We start from the raw sequence: 23138 nt of genomic DNA, 5'->3' as shown, positions 1-23138 counted from the left end.
CATGGAATGTGTGGGGTGTTAGGGGAGGGGTAGTACCATGGGTGGGGACACATCATGCTCCTTCTGGGGTAGTTTGTCCACCTTTGGTCCCCACCCTGAACTCAGCGCTCACCTGTAGTTCATAGAAGTTGTCAGCATGCGACAGTGGCCACACCCCAGGAATGGCTTTGACGGACCAGTTAAAGCATTCAGACATGCATTCAGAACAATTCAAGGATACTCAGATTTGACCATTGCCACCCAACCCCACCCACAAGAAGGAAAAGCACCAGTTTAGAGCTCTAATCCTATGTACCTGGAAGTAATCCTCACTGAACCTCAATGAACTCACTTCTGAGCAAAAATGTGTTGGATTCATATGCAGCACTCTGTTAACTTAAGCAACACTATGATCCATGGAAGGAAGCCCCACTAAACACAGTGGATTTTCCTTCTTACTAAGCATGAGTAGTGATACGGACATGCCTGATACAGAATATCTGATACCTGCAAGAAACAATAGCAATCACATCAGAAAGAATTGCATTGATATGCTTATTAAAATGATTGGTTCTTTCCTGCTGATGACAACAGAGCAGCTTTTGAAAAACGACAGATGCCAGCTGCTTGTTCTGTGCTAGTTTCAAGCAGACTGGGAAATGTACATCAGAGAAGGGCAATGCATTGGGAACTGACTTGGTATTCTTTGGACCACTGAAATGAATGATGAAATATTTGGCACCAGTTCTCTCCTTCCCACATGCCTGTATATGATATACATCAGAGAATATTGGGAAATTTACATTTGATTTTTTTTTTCCATTTGCATCTTCTAGAATTCATTTTGATGTTACGGATGAAAGGCTTGATGGTGCTTTTGAAGGATTCAGGAGGAAGCAATTAGATCTCCCTGTTGCAAAAAAGGCTTGCTCTGATCCCATGGTTCTGTTCTGGCTGCAGTGATGAAACTGTGACTTGCAGTGATATAGCTAAAATCTCATCCTAGAAGTGGTTTTTTTTGTTTAAAAGGTGACTTGCTCTGTGCTATAAGCAATAAAACAATGAAAACGGTGGTGATACAATGATTTCTGCAATCGATACAAGATACAGTGGTACCTCAGGTTACATACGCTTCAGGTTACACACTCTGCTAACCCAGAAATAGTGCTTCAGGTTAAGAACTTTGCTTCAGGATAAGAACAGAAATTGGGCTCCGGCAGTGTGGCAGCAGCAGGAGGCCCCATTAACTAAAGTGGTGCTTCAGGTTAAGAACAGTTTCAGATTAAGTATGGACCTCCGGAACGAATTAAGTACTTAACCTGAGGTACCACTGTAATATCACAAAGGCAACTATTTGCAAACCAACAATAAATGTCCAGAAAAATGGAAAAAGTAGTAAGAGAGGTTTCTGGAGATATGTAACTTCATGAGCTAATAACTTCAAGCTAGTAGCAAACAATGTGGTGGGCTGGAGGTGCTTACCTGTTCTCCTGGCAGGTGAGTCCCTCCTGCTTACTGAGACGGGGAGGGACAAGGTGGTAGAGTGGCTGGTGCAGTGCAAATACACCAGTGGCGCTAATCTGCTGCCTCTGCTGGTGTGTTTGCACCGCACTTCCCTCCTCACCATCTCAACCCTGCCCTTCTCTCTCCAGGTAAGCAGCAATGACTCACCTGCTGGGAGGTCAGACAATGACATTACCATGTTGTCTTCTACTGCTTTAGGTACAAGTGTGGTTTTTGAAATATACTCTCCACCGGGGGAGTGTTCATGGAGTATATTGTCAATTCTAATACCAATGAACTATATATATAGATCAGAGATGAGGAGTCTGTGTCCTCCCCCCCAGTTGTTGCTGCACTACAACTCCTATCAGCCCAGATCATTGGCCATGCTACCGGGGGTTGATGGGAATTGGAGTTCAACAACATCTGGAAAGCCACAGCTTTCCCAGCCCTGCTATGGATGGCCCTTCTTTCATTGCCAGTCAAAGGCCTTGACTGTTTAATGAAGGAATTAGATCTTCCTTTATCAATGTCCTCATATATAATTTAGATGCTAAAGGGAAGGAGATACTCCTTTCATGAGCGGAGGAATTTATGCACCAAACAAGCATATTAAATGATCTATACACTTCATGTCGAACCACATCAAAGGAGAAAAAGGGTATTCCTAGAATTTAGGTCTACAAACCATGGATATATAATGCAGCCTGTTTTTCTCTTGTTCTACTTCATTAAAACTATAACATTTTTATCATTCACCTTCCAAACCTTTTTCTTAGAAGAGAATAATCCTTCCTGCATCTCAGATAATAAATAATTTTGCGTTCTTATAGGTTTTTATAGTGGCAGATGGTCTTCTTTCATCATCTGTGCTGCAAAAAATGAGCAATTTTAGAATGTATGATTATGGTGTGATTACTTTCAATATAGCCATTTGGTCATAATAACCCAACAATTGTATTGGTAGGTCAGATCAAAGTCCATGCAATTCAGCAGGTAGCAAGAAGATTGCAATTCTTTGTTCCCACGGTCTCTTCTTCAGAGGTATACTGTACCTGAACATGGATGATTCATTTACAGAAACACACACACACACACACACACACACACACACACACACACACTTCCCTTGCTTAAGAATCCTAAATGCTTATCATTAGACATATTAGAATGACACAGACTGTAAGGATAAAATAGCACAGCCCAATTAAAAAGCCATATCTATATATCTTAGACTATATATAATCAGGAAAAGCTGAGCAAAAACACCACATGTTGGCTGGCTTATGAGTGCTTAGTGAAAAAAATAAATCTTAGAATTTTATGAGAAGCAGGTTCCATATTGAGGGAGCAACTACTGAAGTGGTGCCCCAAATGTTCTCTTATTTTGATGTAGTGTTTTCCCAAATACTTGAGTACTTGCAAAAACATTCCCTGTTCCCCTATCCTGTTTGCTCCCATTGTTCCCATCTCCACAATATTTTTTTGGCCTCATATTCCATCTTCTCATCACTGCATTTTCTTCTTCCTTGATTAGCCACATGAGTAAAGCTGGCCAACTAGGGTTCACACAGTGAAGGGAATAACATCTGATGCTGCACTGGCTGTTTACTATACTATCACTTTATCAAGGGCAAAAGGCCAGTGGAAAGATAGGGCCATGCTTCCGGGGTCCACTAGATAGATGATGCTAGTCAATCAGGGATCATGGAATGCTGTGACAAAGCTATCGTGCAACCAATCATATTTCAGTATGGGGCTGGTGTCGCTGAAGGCAAACAAAGACTTCACTCTTGATAGGTGAACATCTTCACATTCTTTTCAAATAACAATAATAATAATAATAATAATAATAATAATAATAATAATAATAATAATAGATGCTTAAAAAGATGCCCCTTTTGATGCTCTTGGAAATGTTTGAAAAGTGTCTCCCTTCGGCTCATTCCCCTATTCCCTGCAGCTGCCTAACTTAACTTCAGAAGGCAGGGGCACTCTGAGCAGTGCAATGGACTTCCTTTAGATGGAATCTATGAGTGTGGCACCTTTAACAAATAACGCACAACCACAAATGGCAACTGCTAATGTTTTTCAGAACTGATGTCTGTTTCCCTCCTTGTTTAAACATCGCAGTGTGGTTTCTATATATCAACAGCAGCAGCAAATTTATTATAGCATCCCTGTAGTTCCCCTGGTCCCAATATATGGCACAACTCCTACAGAGTGTGCTTTTACCACGAGGAGCCAAGATAAGAAAGCTGTTTCCTCTACCAGACTCTGCTGAGGGAAGCACCACCTGTGGTGGCATGCATATGGGAGACAGCATCCCTTAAATAGACCATTAATAGATGTAGCTTCCTTCTTTATAGCCTGAGGAAGACTGGACTCTGGAGGCTACAGCTATTACTACAACTTTTACTTTGCTGTTCTCTCAAGGTGCCTCGGTTAAATGCTAATCTGCTGTGCTGTCATCCAGGATACAAGGAAATCATCACCTGCAAATTCAAGACTGGTTCACGAACCATCTTTTTGCCCCCAGGGTGTCAATACCTGCCCAGTATAGATGCTAATTTGCCTTAAATGAATATGCTGCCTAGAGGTAGGTTTGAGGCTCCCGATAAGAGGATACAGCCCACACAACAAGCAATGTTGTACACAATGTGTACAGAGAAGCTTTCAACCAAGTGCAGGAAAACCAGGGGCAAAAGTTTCATTGACTGTAATGAATAAGAATGGTGTTCATAAGATGCAATTTCCTTTTGAGCTTCCTGTCTATCATTCTGTACACTGGATGCAGGCTGGAATTTTAAAAAGGCTCTTCTCCACATCATCTATGACAACCTTTTTTCAAATTTGACCTGCCAGGCTTCTACCAGGGCATTATCTTTTCTTTTCTTTCTTTTTTTTTGGAAAAAGAAAAGAGTAATGTCAACATGAATAACTTCACAGCTTGACACTGTTGGCTATGGGGGAAAATAGTTCACCTCTTTGCCAACTAGCCATAAGAGCATGTGGGTGAATCAATTAATTTTTCAAACTTGAGAAATGCAAAAGGTTAGTAATGACCACAAACTCTTCCCAGGCTTTCAAAGAGAGGAATGATTGTGAGTTTTAGCCTGTATTCCTTTGGCTATGGCTTTTGTGCAAATATTCTATCTGATCTTCTTTGTGGTTCAATGTTAAATGACAATGTATGCCCTTGTGCCTCCGAGCTACTCTGTTAAAAATATATATATATGGGAGCATTGATGGGAATATTTCTGGCAAGCTTGTTTTGCATCGCCTAGAATCATTCCATACACAGTCAACAGGGATCTGAATCAAGTATCACTTGTTTTAACAATGCAGTGTTGGGCAAATCATGATTTCAAAAGACGTTTTCCATTGCATATACAGTGGTACCTCAGGTTACATACGCTTCAGGTTACATACACTTCAGGTTACAGACTTTGCTAACCCAGAAATAGTACCTTGGGTTAAGAACTTTGCTTCAGGATGAGAACAGAAATCGCTCGGCGGCAGCAGGAGGCCCCATTAGCTAAAGTGGTGCTTCAGGTTAAGAACAGTTTCAGGTTAAGAACAAACCTCCAGAACAAATTAAGTACTTAACCCCAGGTATCACTGTAGCTTGAACCATTAGGCAGAAAATCACACACCGCCTAGAAGTCTCATGCTTTTAGTGGCAAATCATATATTCAGCATCAGGCATTCAGTTTATAATGAAAACAATCTTCTCCTTTGCATAACTCCAGTGTGATTTTAAGGAGTTTCATAGTAGAAGTTTCAAGCAGATTGTGCAAAGTTTAAGTGCAAAGTGGATGACACTGTTTTGTTCATTTTCAATCACACCATGTATTGCATTTATTGCAGAAAATGTTCATATTTACATAAAATGGCTTGAATTTTTTTATTATTCTTTTGCAATGTATACTGTTTCCACTTCAAAGTGGCTCATCTTTGCCACATACAGAATGACTCCAGTCCAACTAAAGTAGGTTTCCAAGAAGTACCGTATATGGCTTCTAGGAGAGCCAGAGAGGGGCTAGAACCTGGAACACCAGGAAGCTCCACCACTGGGCAACCCTAACCTTAAAAGGTAAAGGGACCCCTGACCATTAGGTCCAGTCGTGGCCGACTCTGGGGTTGCGGCGCTCATCTCACTTTATTGGCCAAGGGTGTTGGCATACAGCTTCCAGGTCATGTGGCCAGCATGACTAAGCCACTTCTGGCAAACCAGAGCAGCGCACGGAAATGCCGTTTACCTTTCCGCCAGAGCGGTACCTATTTATCTACTTGCACTTTGATGTGCTTTCGAACTGCTAGATTGGCAGGAGCAGGGACTGAGTAACGGGAGCTCACCCCATTGCAGGGATTTGAACTGCCGACCTTCTGATCGGCAAGTCCTAGGCTCTGTGGTTTAACCCACAGCACCACCCGCGTCCCACCCTAACTTTAGGAAACCATTTAACACTCAATTTATTAGAAATATGAAGTGGGTATATTAAATAAAATGTTCTTTGTGAAATATTAATCTTTTGATATTTGAAAATATATTGAATGTGTGTTTGAAACAAGGCGATGGTTAGCTAAAAAGATGAAGTCTCTCTCTCTCCCCCCACCACCTCCAGTGGCTCTTGGATCATTTTGAATCAAACTACACTGAGTTCTGAGTTCTGAATCATCCTGCATTCTGTTATGCTGTTAAGATACCATCATTCATTCATTCATTCATTCATTCATACATACATACAGCAACTGCTCCAGGCAGTGAATATTCTCATTGAAGAATGAGCAACAGATCTAAAAATAAGAAGGGTTCTTTACGATTTTGACATATAGTTACTCTAATGGTGAGTTGTCTTATGTAACACAAAGCAGGGAAGTGTAACATTTCCTTCCTGGATCAGTAGCTTTGAAAAGTTTACTTTTCAGCCACTGCTGAAGAGACAAATCAAAATCCTCACCAGAGGTTGCTTCAAAGCTGGAAGAGAGACAGAGCTTTGATTTTTTAGCTCTGAGTGTAAGATATCAATAATCTAAGATATTTTACCTGTGCTGCGATCAGCGTAAGATATTATACATCTATCTGAAAGTAACTTTATTTGTTTCAAGTTGTTTTGGAGTAAAGTTCTGTACTAACACTTTTGAACCATATTTTTGTGCTAAACAATTTTTAAAAGTCAGCTTTTATTCATCCAATTTGCTTCCATATGTGCAGTATTAATAACCTCAATAGAGTTGTCAAAGCAAAGCACCGAAAATTGCTAAGTGCTGAACAGCAACAGCAAAATAACTTTCCCTCTGCACCGTCAGTGCAATCTTACACTATAAAGTTAAAACCAACAAAACATATTTAGTAAAGTAAAAGGGAAGGAGGGCAAGATGGGTTGGAAGAAAGGAAATAATTGTAAAGTACAAAATTTCCAATGGATTAATATTAATGACTTTAGCTGGGTAACGCCTCTTTAAATATAACAGTTGAATAATGATTTCACTGGATCAGATAGGCAGCAAAATGTTTAAGGAAGAAAGATGGAAATGTCAAAAAAGGGGGAAATGAAGCAATCATGATACAGATCTATCTGTTTTTATTATTTTCTTTTTCTGTTTTCATTGATAGCTGTATGTTATATGAGTGTTTTTTGTACACTATCCCCAATAAATATGTGTTTAAAACAAATATTACCTCTGAAGAAGGGGAAATAATTCAATGGATGTGTGCAGAAGAAGAGAAATATTACTAATTTCATTTTTATCTCCTTCTTGCTCAAGCACTCTGGGAAGTGTACGTGGTTTGAGCATATGAAATTGCCCCACACTGTCAAACCTTTGGTCCACCTGGGTCAACTTTGTCTACTCCAGAGATGGGGAACCTGTGACACCCCCCCCCCCAGATGTTGAAGGACCACAACTCCCATCTTCCCCAGCTGTTGGCTGATAGGAGATGGGGCTGATGGGAGATCAAACCAAGGGATGCTCATTTATTTAGTCCTACTCCAAGCAAACCTATTGAAATCAATGGAGTTAAGTTCATTGATTTTGTTGGATCTGCTGTTAGCATAACTTGCTTTGAGACAACCCCTCGTTTATTACTCTGGTTTCTCTTCAGATCATATAAATCTTTCTTATTTATTTTCGAAAACCCACATCCTGCTTTTCTTCCATCATGAAAACCAAAGGCAGCAACCCTGTGGTCTCCAAGCACTGACCAGGCCCAGACCTGCTTAGAATTAGCAAGGCTGTGGCCTCGTCTGTGCCATCAGACCATATCCTGAGACCTCATCTATCCCTACCTGAACCTATCTTAAATTTTGTTAGGCTATATAAAAATTTAATTTCACCGCTATCTACAGTATATTAGTCAGCCAACTATATGGTAATTTTCCCTATAAATGACCAGCTGTTTCTTTTACTTAGGCTATAATCTTATTTGCACTCCATTGGGAATAAATACCATTGAATTCAGTTAGATTTCCATCTGAGTAGATATGCATGGGTTTGTTTTGTTAACTGTAGCATTATTTCTTCCTTATTTCAGGAAGAATTTACTGATTTCATGACTGACTTCTGTATGGTGCTGTCCATTTTCTTATATCATTATAAACTATCCAAAGGACTGACCTACATGAAAACAAATTTGAATACTGTTAAAATCTGATTTTCTGATGAAAATCAGAACCACAGCCAACTTGCTATATTGTACTCCACAAGTGCCCCATTTTAAGTGTGGCATACCAGAACAAAGAAGCCAAGCCCAGCTTCTGCTTGGATCCTGGAATGTCCTGTTTTTGGGTCACCCAGTGTGGTGTAGTGGTTAGGAGCAGTAGACTCGTAATCTGGGGAACCGGGTTCGCGTCTCCGCTCCTCCACATGCAGCTGCCGGGTGACCTTGGGCCAGTCACACTTTTCTGAAGTCTCTCAGCCCCACTCACCTCACAGAGTGTTTGTTGTGGGGGAGGAAGGGAAAGGAGAATGTTAGCCGCTTTGAGACTTCTTAGGGTAGTGATAAAGCAGGACATCAAGTCCACACTACTACTACTACTACTACTACTACTCTTCTTCTTCTTCTTCTTCTTCTTCTTCTTCTTCTTCTTCTTCTTCTTCTTCTTCTTCTTCTTGCCTACTTATTCCATGCTACTGTCAACTGAGGGCCACTGTGGTGTCGTAGTTAGAATGTTGGACTAGGACCTGAGAGACCAGAGTTCATAATCCCCATTCAGCCATTAGGCTCATTGGGTGACTTTGGGCCAGACACTGTCTCTCAGGCTAATCTACCTTACAGGGCTGTTGTGGGAATTAAATGAGGAGGGCAAGAACCAGGGCTTTTTTTTTTAAAGCTGAAACTCACCAGAAGTCCATTCCAGTACCTCTCAGGTGGGTGCCATTGCCATTCTAAGAGAAGACGTTCGTGGTGAGTTCCGGCACCTCTTTTTTCTAGGAAAAATAGCATTAGCGCCAATAACTTAGTATGCCACCTTGTGTTCCTTGAAAAAGAACGTGGGGGAAATAAATGCAATAAATAAATAATTTATGGAGGGTTTGGTCAGGGCTCAGCCTGACTCCCCTTCCCTTTTTGTATAAGAACTAGTACGAAGGAGGCCTCCCAGCATTTTCACAGGCCCATATAAGATCACACAGTTGGGCCTGATGAGAGTTTACTGTTCCCAACCCAAATTCGGTGGAAAGCCATCTAATTCAGATTTCAATTTTATCCTGACTTGTTTTTAAGATGTGATTTAATTATTGATTGATTTTTATATCAATGTTTATATTTGATGTTAGACACCCTGAGCCCGGTCTCGGCAACGGAGGGTGGGATACAAATAAAAGTTGTTTATTATTATTATTATTATTATTATTATTATTATTATTATTATTATTATGTCACAAATACTTATGAGAATGTAATGAAACTAGAGATCTGCTTTATGCATTACTCTCTGTCCCCCCTCCCTCTTATTCCCTATTTGTTTTCTTATGATGCCTTAATTGCTCTTCTCCTGATGCTTCATTTTTTCATGCCCTTACCTTTCATAAGTCAGTTTAATTTCCTGTATTTACTTTTAAAGTAATGACGACGTTGCTACGTTCTCACCCAGTCAGCTTAGTTCCGCCTCCACATTTCCCTGTTCATGATTAATCCCCCTCCCCCTGGGGGAGAAAGCCAATGAGTGTAACTTTCTGCTTTCTCTCCATTATTCGAATGAAGTTGGGACAAATTTGATTGTCAAGTACTTATATTGATTTCCTGTGCCTTCAAACAGGGTTGCCTCCTGTCATTCTTCAGAGCTCAAGGGCAAGGAGATATAATAAGCTTGATGGTGTCTACAGTCCCATGGTGATCCCAGTATGTGACGAGTCCAAATGCTTATGGAATTGCTCATGCATTACTAAAGAATGACAATAGGGAGATGCTACAGGGTTCACCTGACACGTACTCTCAATGTTTTTCCTATGTGAGCAGTAGATGGAGCTTGGGGATGGAGCTTTGCATGCAGAAGACACGAGAATAAATTGAGGGATATGGGCATGGGTGAAATTGGCAACGTGATATAATGATGTATGTTAGCTTTTACTCTGCCTCCATGGTCAAAGGCCAGAAGACTTCTGAATAGCAGTTGCTAGAAGTCCCGGGAGGGGAGATGTCAGGCTTCTGGGACTTGGTTTCCTCTCCCCATTTGGCCATAGATAAGCAGAACAAAGCAAAAGGGGTCTCTTACCAGTTAGAACTTTAATGGTCACAGTGAGAGAACAAAGAATCCATTTCTAGGAATGAAGGTGCTCCCAATTAAGGTTTCCACTCACTTCCCCCCAGTCTCCCCTGTCACTTCTGTGTCTTGCAACCTGATCTCGCAACCACTGCACTTTCTGTGCAGCCACCTTATCTGCTCTCCTTGACCTTGGGCTGAGCGGATGGACACCTTTCAGCGAAAGGGAGTCTGTTAACTCACTCTCTCCCAGTTATTCTTCTCCTAGCTGTTCCCCACCCAATACTTCCCAGCTTCTGTCTTCTGAACTATGTCCCTCTGCAAACTACTGTTCCAAATCTATACTGTCCTCCTGCTCCTGGGAAGATTCAGGAGCAGGAGCAGGGGGAGGGGGTGGCTCCCACCATTCCTCCTCAGTGCAGCCCTCCTCAGCACGGTCCCTGACAGGAGAGCTCTTGTGCTTGGGTCCTTTGTGCCAGTTTCTTGCAGGCATCTGCTCCTGTCTCTCATTGTCTCACAAATAGTCATACTAACACAGAAACCCAACAGGAACACTCAACGCAACCACAGCCAATAGCACTCACGCATCACCGCTGTTGTAAATAGCCCACCCAATTGCCTCAGCCACAGCCAATCGTCAGGAGGCCTTGCTGCAGCAACCAATCATGTGCCCAATCACCACTGCAAATCTCCTGCTGGCTGCTGCCACCAATTGCCCGTTCCCCCATGGCTATCCGTGTATAAGACGACCCATGATTTCTGCCAATTATTTCTAAGGAAAATATATCATCTTATACATGGAAAAATACGGTATGTGCCTTTCATTGACCAAACAATGCCTACACTCCAAGCCACGCAATACGAGGAGCTAGGGGTCAGTCTGGAAATATGGTTGCTTGTGTACATGCTTGCTATTACTTTCAATCACTTCTTTGTATCTACTTTCTCCTCCATTTTACTGCTTCGGGGTTCACTTTCCCCTTCCTCCCCAGAACCCTTGCCATGTAATTGTGGCACATCTTTATGTTTTTAGATATGCTGTAAGCAGCTCAGAGTGGCTGGGAAAACCCAGCTAGATGGGTGGGGTATAAATAATAAAATCATCATCATCATCATCATCATCATTTTTCGAGGAACACTTTGTATACTCAGTAAACAAAGGCATTGCCATTCTCAAAGTTTGTTTTTGTTTCTTATTCCCCCAGCAAAAGGAGACAAAGGCCCCAGAAGCCATTTACAGAACCACTGCAACGTTAATCCTGCATGCTTTTAAGAAATATGAAAAGCTGCCTGTTTCGCTAAGTATGGCAGGTCAGAAAAGAGTGCCCTCAGCTTGTTTTGTAGATGTGGCTGCTTGCTGTTATGAGTGACACTATTATAAAGATGAGGCAATGTGTTTTTGTTCCTGTTCCTGACCTGCCAGTTCTCCTCATTACGCCTAGTTTCCCCCCATTGGTGTAATGCTGCAATTGTTGATAACACTGGAATTCAAGATTCCATATAGTTCTGAACTGAAACTAAGAATCATTCTTGAATACACTTGCCTTCCTGTGAGAAGAGCACACAGCGATAGATGTAAACTCGGTACTGCTATCATTGAATAAAATGTGTGTGTGTGTGTGTGTGTGTGTGTGTGTGTGTGTGTGTGTGTATTCTCAGAGCATACAGGATGAAAATAGGATAAAATGCACAACTGCATTACTTAGTTTTGGTTCTTTTCCACCTGGGATGGCTGGATGAAAACAATCACCTCCTAAGAGGAAGGAACGCTCCTGTTAAAGCATTTCTTTCTCTGTGTTCAGAGAGCACAGTTAAGCTATAAAACTTGCTCTCTGGTGGGAAAGTGATGGCCAGCAACTTGTAGACAAAACTACGGAGGACAAACCTGTCAATGGCTGCTAGCCATGATGGCTATGTTCTGCCTCCACTGTCAGAGGCATCATGTTTCTGAATAATGGTAAAGGAAAAGGACCCCTGGATAGTTAAGTCCAGTCAGAGGCAGCATGGGGTATGCCAACCTAGCAGTTTGAATGCATACCAGTGCAAGTAGATAAATAGGTACTGCTGCAGTGGGAAGGTAAACGGCATTTCTGTGTGCTCGGGTCTCTGAATACCAGTTGCTGGTAACCTCAGGTGGACAGAGTGTTCTTGCACTCAGGTCCTGCTTGCAGGTTTCCCACAGGCATCTGGTTAGCCACTGTGAGAACACGATGCTAAACTAGGTGGGATTCAGCAGGCTCTTACATTTTCCAAAGGATGTCCCCTGAGTGTCTCTCATTAGGAGTTGGCAATAGTACCTGTGGATGAAGAACTCACCTTTTGGCGGCTGATAGTACAATCAAGTCTATAATCTCAGGTGAAATGCCTTTCAGGTGTGGAAGGCTGAGACCCAATGGCTGTGCCTCCATCATTGAGATTCATGTAGGGACATGGGTGGTGCTGTGGTCTAAACCACTGAGCCTCTTGGGCTTGCCGATCAGAAGGTCGGTAGTTCGAATCCCCGCGATGGGGTGAACTCCCATTGCTCTGTCCCTGCTCCTGCCAACCTAGCAGTTCAAAAGCATGCCAGTGCAAGTAGATCAATAGGTATGGCTGCAGTGGGAAGGTAAATGGCATTTCCATGCACTCTGGTTTCCATTACAGGGTTCTGTTATGCCAGAAGTGGTTTAGTCATGCTGGCCACATGACCCAGAAAGCTGTCTGTGGACAAACGCCAGCTCCCTCAGCCTGAAAGCGAGATGAGCGCCGCAACCCCATAGTTGACTTGGGCTGGATTTAACCATCCAGGGGTCCTTTACCTTTTTAATGTAGGGATGCCCCCACTATCAGGGTGCAGGAAGCTGTGAGCCAAGGGTTCTTGGCTTTTGTATTAGTTTTGCTCCTCATTCATGGAGTTGCAGACCAATGAAGCAACAAATAAACCAATCTCAATGTTAACCACCAGACTCTTTTTTGTTTGTTTACTATGCTCACTGCCTTTAATACATTGATGAAATGCCTTCCAAGCCTCTCTGCCTGGCTCGTCACACACTCCCCAGACCAAATCCTTCATCAGTTCTGATTTGCAACTTCCTTGAGTGTTTTCACCTGCCTAGAATTTGCCTTGAACTCGGATCATGCCTTTTGCTAACTTGAAGGTTGGATGGAGAAGTGAGTGCCGGTTTGTGTAGAAACCAGCCTATTGTAGAAAGGTAACATTACTGATGCCATTGACTTTTGACTCTGGCCCCGTCCTTCAAGGGCATGTGGTCCATCAGGCTGAAAAAAGTTCCTCACCCCTGCAGTGGGAAGATTCCATACAGGGAGTTTTAGGACATTTACAGTATCTCTGTTTTTGTTTTGTCTTGTTGGGAGCTCCGTGGAGGTTAGGTGGTAAAAGGCTCTGAAAGCTGCTTCTCTTTGCTTACAGAACAACTGCCACAAAAATAAGTGTTCAGGCTGCTAGAAGCAAAGAAATCTGTGCTGTTACATGAAAACCTCTAAGCATCTCTTGAGTGCTTTGCCTGCGTTGCTGCCATAGTAATGGCTGCGGTGAATGGGAAATATATCTCCATTAATCTCTCCAAACTGACAACACTCTGATTTCTTTTTGTACAAGTGTTTTTCAGAAATTCTGATGGTGGCAATTAGCACCTATTAAAAGGATGCCAAGGCTAACCTCTGCATCTTGATGCGAATGTCTGAATGGGGGAGATGAGGACTAGAACTAAGTTAAATTCAAGCACAATGTGCACCCTTGTTATTTTTCAATCAACTTTAATTAGATTTAGGGTGGGTGATGATGCGATGATGGATGGATGGGGTTACTGAAGATGAAATGTTTCTGGGTAGGTAAATGAATTGAACTGATTTTGGGTAATCTGTACTGGAGTGAAAATGAATTGAAATGTTTATGAGGGGGGCGGTTGGGGAAGAAAGTTGGTTTACCTTCTGTGAAATGCAAATCCCGGTCATCATTTCTAAATGTCAGGAGCTGGACTGAGGCCCAGGAGCTGGGCTGCCCCCCCTTCTCCTGAACCTTCCTGAGAACATAAGGACAGTACAGATTTAGAACAGTGGTTTGCAGAAGGTCATAGTTCAGAGGCTGAAGAGGGGAGAAGCTGAGAAATATTAGGAGAGGAGCAGCAAGAAGAAGAAACACCAAGAGAGAGACAACTAACAGACTCAGTGCTCAGTATCTTTGGAGAGCATTCTGCCTCCACCCCCCAAGACCAGGTGAGCATTACAGGTGGGAGAACAGAAGGCTCAGAGGCAGAAAGCTCAGATAAGCCATCATAAGGGTGATGTAGAATAGGAGGGACGGAAGGGGTTGGACTTCATTCAGATCAACACCATTATTTTAGGGAGGCTGCATTCCTTTGTCTCTCTCTGTGATCTATGGAATAAATTACTTGGTAAGAACGCCTCTTGTTTGTCTGCTTACTGGCTGCCACCAGGGGAGGGATCGGATTCCCTGAAGCCTGACACTAAATTTGCATTTGTGCATATAAGTTAGCACATAAAAATCTGTGTCTCTGGATGTAGACCTTGGATCTTTCAAGTACGTAGCAATGCCTCTGCTCAGAGGATCCAAGTTCCTCACATTCTGAAATACCCGCCTTATGGGGAAGTGAGGAAATATCATAACCCTGGAGTTCAGCAGTGACCAGAACACAGACGCTACAGAGCCACTGGCTGAGGAGCTGGACTAGGTTCCTGACTTTGAGCCTTGATCATGGGCCCCTGAGACTGGTAGGCATGAGGCTACCAAGCCAGATCCCCCAGTTCCAGGCCAATAAAAGCAGAGGTGGGATCCACACAGGTTCTTTCGCCTGGGCTTGAGGCAGTCAGCACACCAGGTGGGAAGCCCTGGAGGAGAAATAAACACAGAACAAAGGCAGGCCAGCTCCCGCTGTGGGGAAAGTAGGTGTGTATTTGTGCTTCTTCAGGCAATGCCATCAGCTCCAGAGACTGGATCCCTGGAATTTCCGTATTTGGAAAATGTATTTGTTTTGTAAATCTCTCCTGGCATAGAAATTCTAGCTAAGTTAGCCATCACAGTCCCCTTGTTTCTTGGCTACTAGAGAACACGGTACCAGAGGCTCATTGTGGCTGTAATCCTGAAACAGGTGTCTATACTCATGTAATTCCAGTTGTGTGTGTGTGGGGGGGGGAGAGATGAGCTACACAAGGGATGGTCAAATCTGTCAATTTTGGTTTCTCTCAGTCTTTACACTCTTCAGTACAGTTCTCCAAATTTCTACGTCAGTTTGTGATTTTTTTCCAGAAAAAATCCTCTTGAAAATTCACCAGCAAATCTCTGCCTATTATACACATTTTCACAAAGCCATTTCCCCTAAAACAATGCATTTTGTATGTTATTTTCACTAGTATATTTATGCAGTGCTCTTTTTTCTAAAAAAATGTTTAGGGGTACTCTCATTTTGACTCAAGAAAATCACCATTTTATCAGGAAAAATAAATACAATAATTGGAGAAAAGTACAAAGATTCACAAAATGTTTAAGGGTATGCATACCCCTGCGCCCCCCCCTCCGAGAAAAAGCACTGTATTTATGCATATTCTACCCCAGTATATGCATTTTTGTACACATTACTTGGCTGAAGATCTGCACTGCACAATCTGGAGAAGTGAAAATTGTGAAGCTTGTTTTGTGTTTTGGCTTGTGTATGCTTTCGAATAACATGCATAGGGTCCCCTTTCAATGCAGTCTGAATCTAATTTCTCCCCATCCCCTAGCCTGCCCTTACTGGCCCAGCCCCATCAACTGCATCTCTGCCACAGCATCTGACACGTGTTTAGCAGGGAGTCTGAAGTGGGCGAGTCTGCTGTGTACACATAGGCTGCCCTCTAAATTGCACAGAGAGGCTGCAGCTGTAAGAAATGCGTTTAAACATACAAACAGAGCAAATGATGCCGGTTAATAATTTCATCACTCTCTGTTTTGCAATATGAAGAAATGGAAGTACAGTAAGTTCCTAAGGTGCATTGGCTATGCCGAGTAAGAATCGCAAGAAGCTGTAGGGCTGGAAATGGCCTTCACCTAGCTTGAATCAGAGTAAATCCAGAGGAGGTATGTTGAAGCCAGTGATGTCCCACTAATGTAACAAGTAGAAAGGAAGTGAACAAGACAAGGACTAGACCTAGGGATTCAAGAGATGCAGTGATATTTCACTCTGGCACTGATAAAAAATTCATAATCCACCCACGAGCCTAAGTGGGAAAGTGGGTTATTTGAGGTCAAGAAACTTCTGCGAGATAAATCTCTGAGAAAGTTTTTGGGAGCCCTGATGTCATTCTCTGAGATGTTTGGATTCTTTTCTTTCCCTCCTTAAGAGGTGGCCACAAATGCAAACAGACTAACAGAAGAGGTAAGCTGGGGGTAATGTGATCTCAGCGTTTCCTCGCTTCACTGGATGAACTTTCCTGATCAGGCCATCACTGATTGCCAGATGTGAAACTGGAAAGGAACTTCCTCCAGATCAAATAGTGGCATTTGTTCACCGTCCTTTTTCTTTGCTTTTGCTGGTTATAAAGCTTCTGCCTTCCAAGGCATTGCTTCCAACAATATGAAGAAGGAGAAGTAGTTAATTAGACAGAGGCACTCTGATCCAACAGCTGCAAATTAAGCATGGAAGTGAAATTTCCATGCAGAGATCAACTATTGGGGTATAGATGATGTTTCTTCTGCAACCTGTCTGCCTGATGCTCCTGTGTGTGTTTGTTAATTCTCACCCCCATCTCAAACAGAAGATGGGTGCTGTGAAATCCTTCTGAACAGAACCAGTTTACAATTCTGCGGGACATGTCTAATGCAGTGTTTCCCAACCACTGTTCCGCGGCACACTAGTGTGCCGCGAGATGTTGCCTGGTGTGCCGCGGGAAAAATTAAAAAATTCGAAAGATATTTTTTTTAAGTCAAATTTTCGATTGGGGCGCCGTCACTAGATGACCCCTGGGGTTCCCTCCCTCCCTCCTGATCTGCGCCTCCCTCCTCCTCCTCCTCCGGGGAGGCCCTTCCTGGCTCTCGGCCAAGGCTTGGCGGCTGCCACTCACTCACTCGCTCGCCCACCCGTCCCTCCATCCCTGCACCCGGACTCTTCCCCCTCCGTCCCCGGTGCGGGGGCTGCCGGGATCCGTAGTCCCCTCGCCCTTGGGCTCCGCACCCGCGCGGGGTGCGCGAACTACGTTTCCCAGCGTGGCCTGGCGGGCCGGGCGTTTTGTTTGAAGCGCTCTTCTCCCGGCCATGGAATGAGCGCGGCGGCGGCGGCCGGGCGGGCAGGCAGGGGCTCTTCCGCGCAGACCCCACGCAGCCTGCCTGCGCCCCCGCAGAGATCGGGCGGCAGGATGGAGCCCGGGGATCCCCGCGGAGGCGGAGCAGCGGAGGCGGAGGCTGCCCCCCAGGTAGGGCTGCGTCGGGGGTTTTTTATTTTTGCAATGCTGCATCCGCGCCGGAGGGGACGCATCGGACCGCGGGGAGACCCCTTGGCGGGCGTGCAAGGCAATGCATGCGTGCAGGCGTTGCATGGAGTGCAGTGCAATGCAATGGCAACGCGGCGCCCTGCATGCATGCATGCAACTTCCACCAGCGCTCCGGACTTGGCAGGTGAGGGGGGGTCCCCAGTGGGTGGCAGAGAGAGCCGGGAGGGCGAAGGGGAGCCGGGGGGGGAGCAGCGCTGCTCCCCGAGCCGAGCCCGGGGGGAAACTTCGGCGTCGTTGCGCCGGGTGTTGGAAGCGGAGGCTGGCGGGGGCCCCTCACCTGCAAAACCTGGTCGCCTCTCATATATTTTGTGCATTGCATTCATCGCCCGCTTTCTCCTCCAAGGAGCTCCCGGGGGCGCGCGTGGTTCTCCCCGTGTTATCCTCGCAACAGCCCTGCGAGGTGGGTCAGGCGAGTGGCCCAAGGGAGCACCCAGGGATTGTCCTGGCCAGGTGGGGTGATTTGAACCCTGCTCTCTGCCCGGTCTTCGTCCTCATTTGGCCCCCACATGTGCATGACTGTGCATGACTGAGGTTTTCCCCCCTCGTCTTGGCTATGGTGTGAGTCTGTGCTGTTAATTAATGGGGTACTGCCTTCGGAGAAGATGAGCCAGCCCTCAAGGAGGTGATTATGTAATTTGCTAGCAATTCATGTCCCTCCTGGCGTGACGCTGCGCGCTGACGTCACGGGGCTGTAATGGTGGTGTGCCTCGAGATTTTTTTCATGAAACAAGTGTGCCTTTGCCCAAAAAAGGTTGGGAAACACTGGTCTAATGAACTATTGACCTGTTATTATCAAATCTCCTTATTCATAACCTTTTTTTTTTTAACTTGCATTAACACAAACTCACGTATCGGATGAAGCTGCTTTATTCCAGATCAGACTACTTGCCTTTCGTTCTCTTATTCCTGGAAACTTTCAGATTCATATTGATTCTCCTTTGGATTTCTCTATTAGGCCAGTGCCTTCTATCTCTACTCAATTCTTTGGCTTTTATGTCTCTGCCTAACATTGCTTGCTGCATTGTCATTTCTCAGCAACACAGAGTTGGAAGGAGCTCAAAGTTCATCTATTCCACCCCACTTCCACTGCAGAAAACCTGCAACTGCAACATCTATGATAGTTGAGGATCCACCTTCTGCTTAAAGACCTCTAATGATGGAGAGCCTTCTGGTACAGCTTGTCCCACTCTCAAACAGCTTGTACTACCAAGAAGTTCTTATTAATGTTTAGTTTATATCCCCTTTCTTATAATTTCAACACAATGGTTTGGGTGCTCCCTCTGGAGCAACACAAGGCACATTTGCTCCATCAACTGTGTGTTGAGCATTTATTGAGCATTTATCCTAATTTGCTTGTGCGAAGCTTATGTGGAGTTTAGACGATGTCTGTCTTCACTGAGCATTCATTCTGTTTGTGGGGAGGTTATTCAGCAATGGATAGTCATCTTGACTTGTTTGTGGGGTATTTATACGTCTTCTCATTAATCCCATGCTTATCAGTGCATTTCACTGTCACTTTCCTAACAGCAAACAGTCCATTAAAATACATGGGTTTGTCGCACTAGGGCAACAGAGCACTTTAATCCACTTGAATTTTCCAATATGTGCTTGAATCCCTCCCAAATGTCACAGCCCAAAGGATAATTGAATATGGATGTCATATTGACTCTTAATCAGCCTCTTCAAACTATTAGAATTTGGTCTCCAGATCCTTTACCATCATTTCAATGGCCTGGTTTTGATGTGGTCTCATTTAACACTATCTAGCTCGTTCTTAACATTTTCCCTTCCTTTCATTCCCCTTCTGTCCCTTAAAGCCATATAACTATGTTTATTTACTTTACACCAGTGCATAGGAATTATTGCTTGGAATAGCATCCTCCCTATGTTTCTTTCTTTCCTTCCTTCCTTCCTTCCTTCCTTCCTTCCTTCCTTCCTTCCTTCCTTCCTTCCTTCCTTCCTTCCAATGTAACCAAAGAACAAAGCCTTCTCTATGTTGCTAGGTCATATATTCAACAAACCTCAACATATTTCACAAGCTCCGAACTATAAATAAGTGCCTGGTTCAGGGCTTCTTATGTGTCTGAAAGCAAGAAGCAGATGTTTAAAAGCGCTCAGCTTCTGCCATCTCTGCTAGAGCTAGACTTTCAGAACATACAGGGATGTCAGGGAACAGAACCCTTTAGAAAATCATCTGATAACAAGGATTCTTTGTTGTTCAAAATTGGTCACTACAGCCCATGGACAAGAAACAGATGATATAGTTTACCAAGTTATTATTTTCTATTAGGTCTGGCAGTACTCTGGCCAAATGTTAGTTGCTGTTTCCCTGACAAAAAACCCCCCGCACATTTTCTCTTTCCCTCCCTACCTTACCATTTAGCTACTGGCTAGAATGGGGCTTGAAGTTTGGGGAGGAGATGCCCAGTCATTTCACTAAAAGCTTCCAGATCGCCTTGTGAGTACCTTGTGTGCTTGGTCTCATAAACAGAGGAGAGAAAATTCCCTGGAGGATTAATAAAATGATTCACTTTACAACTTTTTCACTGTTTTATTTCACTTGCTTTTCTGGAACAACAGCGGAGTCGTGAAGTTTATGCCATCATACTTTATCCTAGATGTAGGAAAGAGTGTTGTAGGGGGCAGAATGTTCTTAAGGGTAACACTGTAGGTTTTGCCATACTAAAAGCTGTGTTGTTATGGACTCCAATAGGTTATTGTCTCTGCCATTGCCCATTAATGAGTGGCATTTAAAGACTGAGCAATAGAAGCTGTAAAATAGTGAATTACTTTTAACGGAGGAGACTGTCCAAAAGACACCTTGTGCAGGACATTAATGACCAAAGAAATGAAAATATCAAAAGACACTGATTCCCCCCCCCCTTAAAAAACATTGCTCTTAGGTCACTTGGTTATGTTAATTTCCACTTAGGGATAGTTTTCACATTTTAAAAGGCTGCAGTTCCATGGAGATACATGTAGGCTATAGCCTATTTACAAGCTGACAAAAGGCTGTGGATCTCTTTAAAATGCTGTGCATTGCAAATTCCTCTACAAATAGGCAGGTTTCTTCCCCCTAACTACAGGTTTTTGTCCACTTATGCAGCAGCTTTTCTGAAATCAGAGTGGTTATCATCTCCATCTAAGATTTTGAAGACCCATGTTGCAATCTCCATTAGGTTAATGGGTTGACCTTGGACCACTCACCATCTTGCAAGCCCACTTGAGGTGTTCAAGAATCACACAATGAGAAGGGGAGGGGAAGCAATCTCATTGGTCCACTCCCTTTCCCATATCCCCTTTCCTGGCTTCATCAACTTCTCTGTGTTGATGGGAAATTAAAGATGGTGGCCAGCAGTGGTAAGGTTCTAGGATAGGCATAGGCAAACTCAGCCCTCCAGATGTTTTTGGGACTACAACTCCCATCATTCCTGACCACTGGTCCTGTTAGCTAGGGATGATGGGAGTTGTAGTCCCAAAACATCTGGAGGGCCGAGTTTGCCTATGCCTGTTCTAGGAGGAGCACTGGTGTGTTTTATATCTCTCCCCTCAATATGTATTCCTCCCCCTGGAAGTAAGTAAAATCCCACCCTGTGTCTTGCCCCATGCAAATGAGTCAGTGAAATAAGGCATGTTAACTCTACATGGAAGGAAGGAATTTTCATTATGTTCAATGGGGCTTATTCCCTTGTTAGAGTGTTCAGGACTACATCCTGTGTATATATAGAATTACATTGTACAAGAATAATTTATTTCTTGCTAGAAAACAAGATATTAAACTGTGTCCCCCAGCAGACTGATTAAAGTTATTGCTTTATTATTAGCTGGCAGATCGCTGGGAGCCCTTATGTTATTCCCTGCAACAAGAAAAGACTGAGAATAAAACAATCCCCAAGGCAGAAGACATTGAGGAAGTGTTATCTGACAAAGGAAACTGTACATAAAAAGTAAGCAGACAGCACATTCCATTTCTATAATTCATTTGTTTTGTAGTACCAAAAAATAGGTATTATTTTCTTATTAAGGCCAATCTTATTCAGAAATAGACAGCAATGGAGCACCAGCTATTCCTGAGAAACTACATTCACATAGCAGTTTATTCTGCTCTCATATTCTGCTCTCCCTGACTGTTAATTTCTGCATTATTTTTTAGCCTTTAACACAATGTAAAAGCCACTTCCAGAAATAGAGTGAGTATACATACATTCATACATACATACATTCATACATACATACATAATTTCATTTGTATGCTGCCTTTCCGCAGTTCAAACCATGTTCTAGGCGGCTTACAATATGAATATATATATATATATATATATATATATATATATATATGTATGTATGTATGTATAACTACAACATAACAAAAGTAGTCAGTTTAGCACTCATTTCCATCCTAATTGCTCCCAGGAAAAAAATGTTTTTGCAACCTTATTAACCCAGAAAAGTACAGGAGTTAAGTGATTAAATTTGTGGTGCTCTGCTGACATACAGTTATTTCCTGTCATTTTCATGGGTGAATCATGGGGGAGCAGAAGCAAGGATGCACAGAAAGGGTGGGGGAGTAGCAACATTGACCACTGGTATCAAATACAGCCCTCAGGTCCTCCCCATTGGGTGCCTGAGACTCTTCCTAAGTCATGCACACTCCTCTGGCCACCCCTACTCACTAGTCCTGTTCTGCACCACCTCCCCCATGCATGGTTTGGCTTGGCTAGAATATTTACCTGAGTTGTGATAATGCCTCAAGCTTGTTGGGAATCTCAGGTAAAATACCCATGCAGTGAAAATTGCTCCTAGTACCAGTCACCACACAGAAGTAGAGAAGGTTTCAGCTACTTTACTGTTGCAGAAGATAAGGCTCAATTAAACCATTATGGATGTAGATATATACAGCTTGTAGGCTTTTGCAGATACAGATAAAGTGGTACTTCGGTTTAAGAACAGCCCTGTTTACGACCTATTCGGTTTATGAACTCTGTAATACCGGAAGTAGTGTCCCGGTTTGCAAACTTCAGTTCAGTCTAAGAATGGAAGCCAAATGGTGGAAGGGCACCGGTGGCAGGAGGCCTCATTAGGGAAAGCGCACCTCGGTTTAAGAATGGTTTCGGTTTAAGAACGGACTTCCGGAAGAGATTAGGTTCGTAAACTGAGGTACCACTGTATATACAGATACATACAAGTACAAAGTATGCCTATTGCTCTTAATAAATTGAGTAATTCTTTCATAACACTGGACAAGTAGTACTGACTGATTAACAGACAGACAGACTAATAGACAGACTACTGGCATGCATTAATCACAGATATAGTCAGGGAACTGGGCTATTACAATAGCAACTGGCTTTGATCACTTTGCTCCTGCGAATAGCTCATCCATGGGGTGATTTACACTCCTGAAGGAAATTAACCCCATCTCATGTCTAGTTACTCCAACAATGCTTGCTTGGATGTGTGTGTGTG

Source organism: Podarcis liolepis (genome assembly GCF_965112155.1).
Source record: "Podarcis liolepis genome assembly, chromosome: 12".
NCBI lineage: Eukaryota > Metazoa > Chordata > Lepidosauria > Squamata > Lacertidae > Podarcis > Podarcis liolepis.
This window is presented reverse-complemented; position numbering follows the sequence as displayed.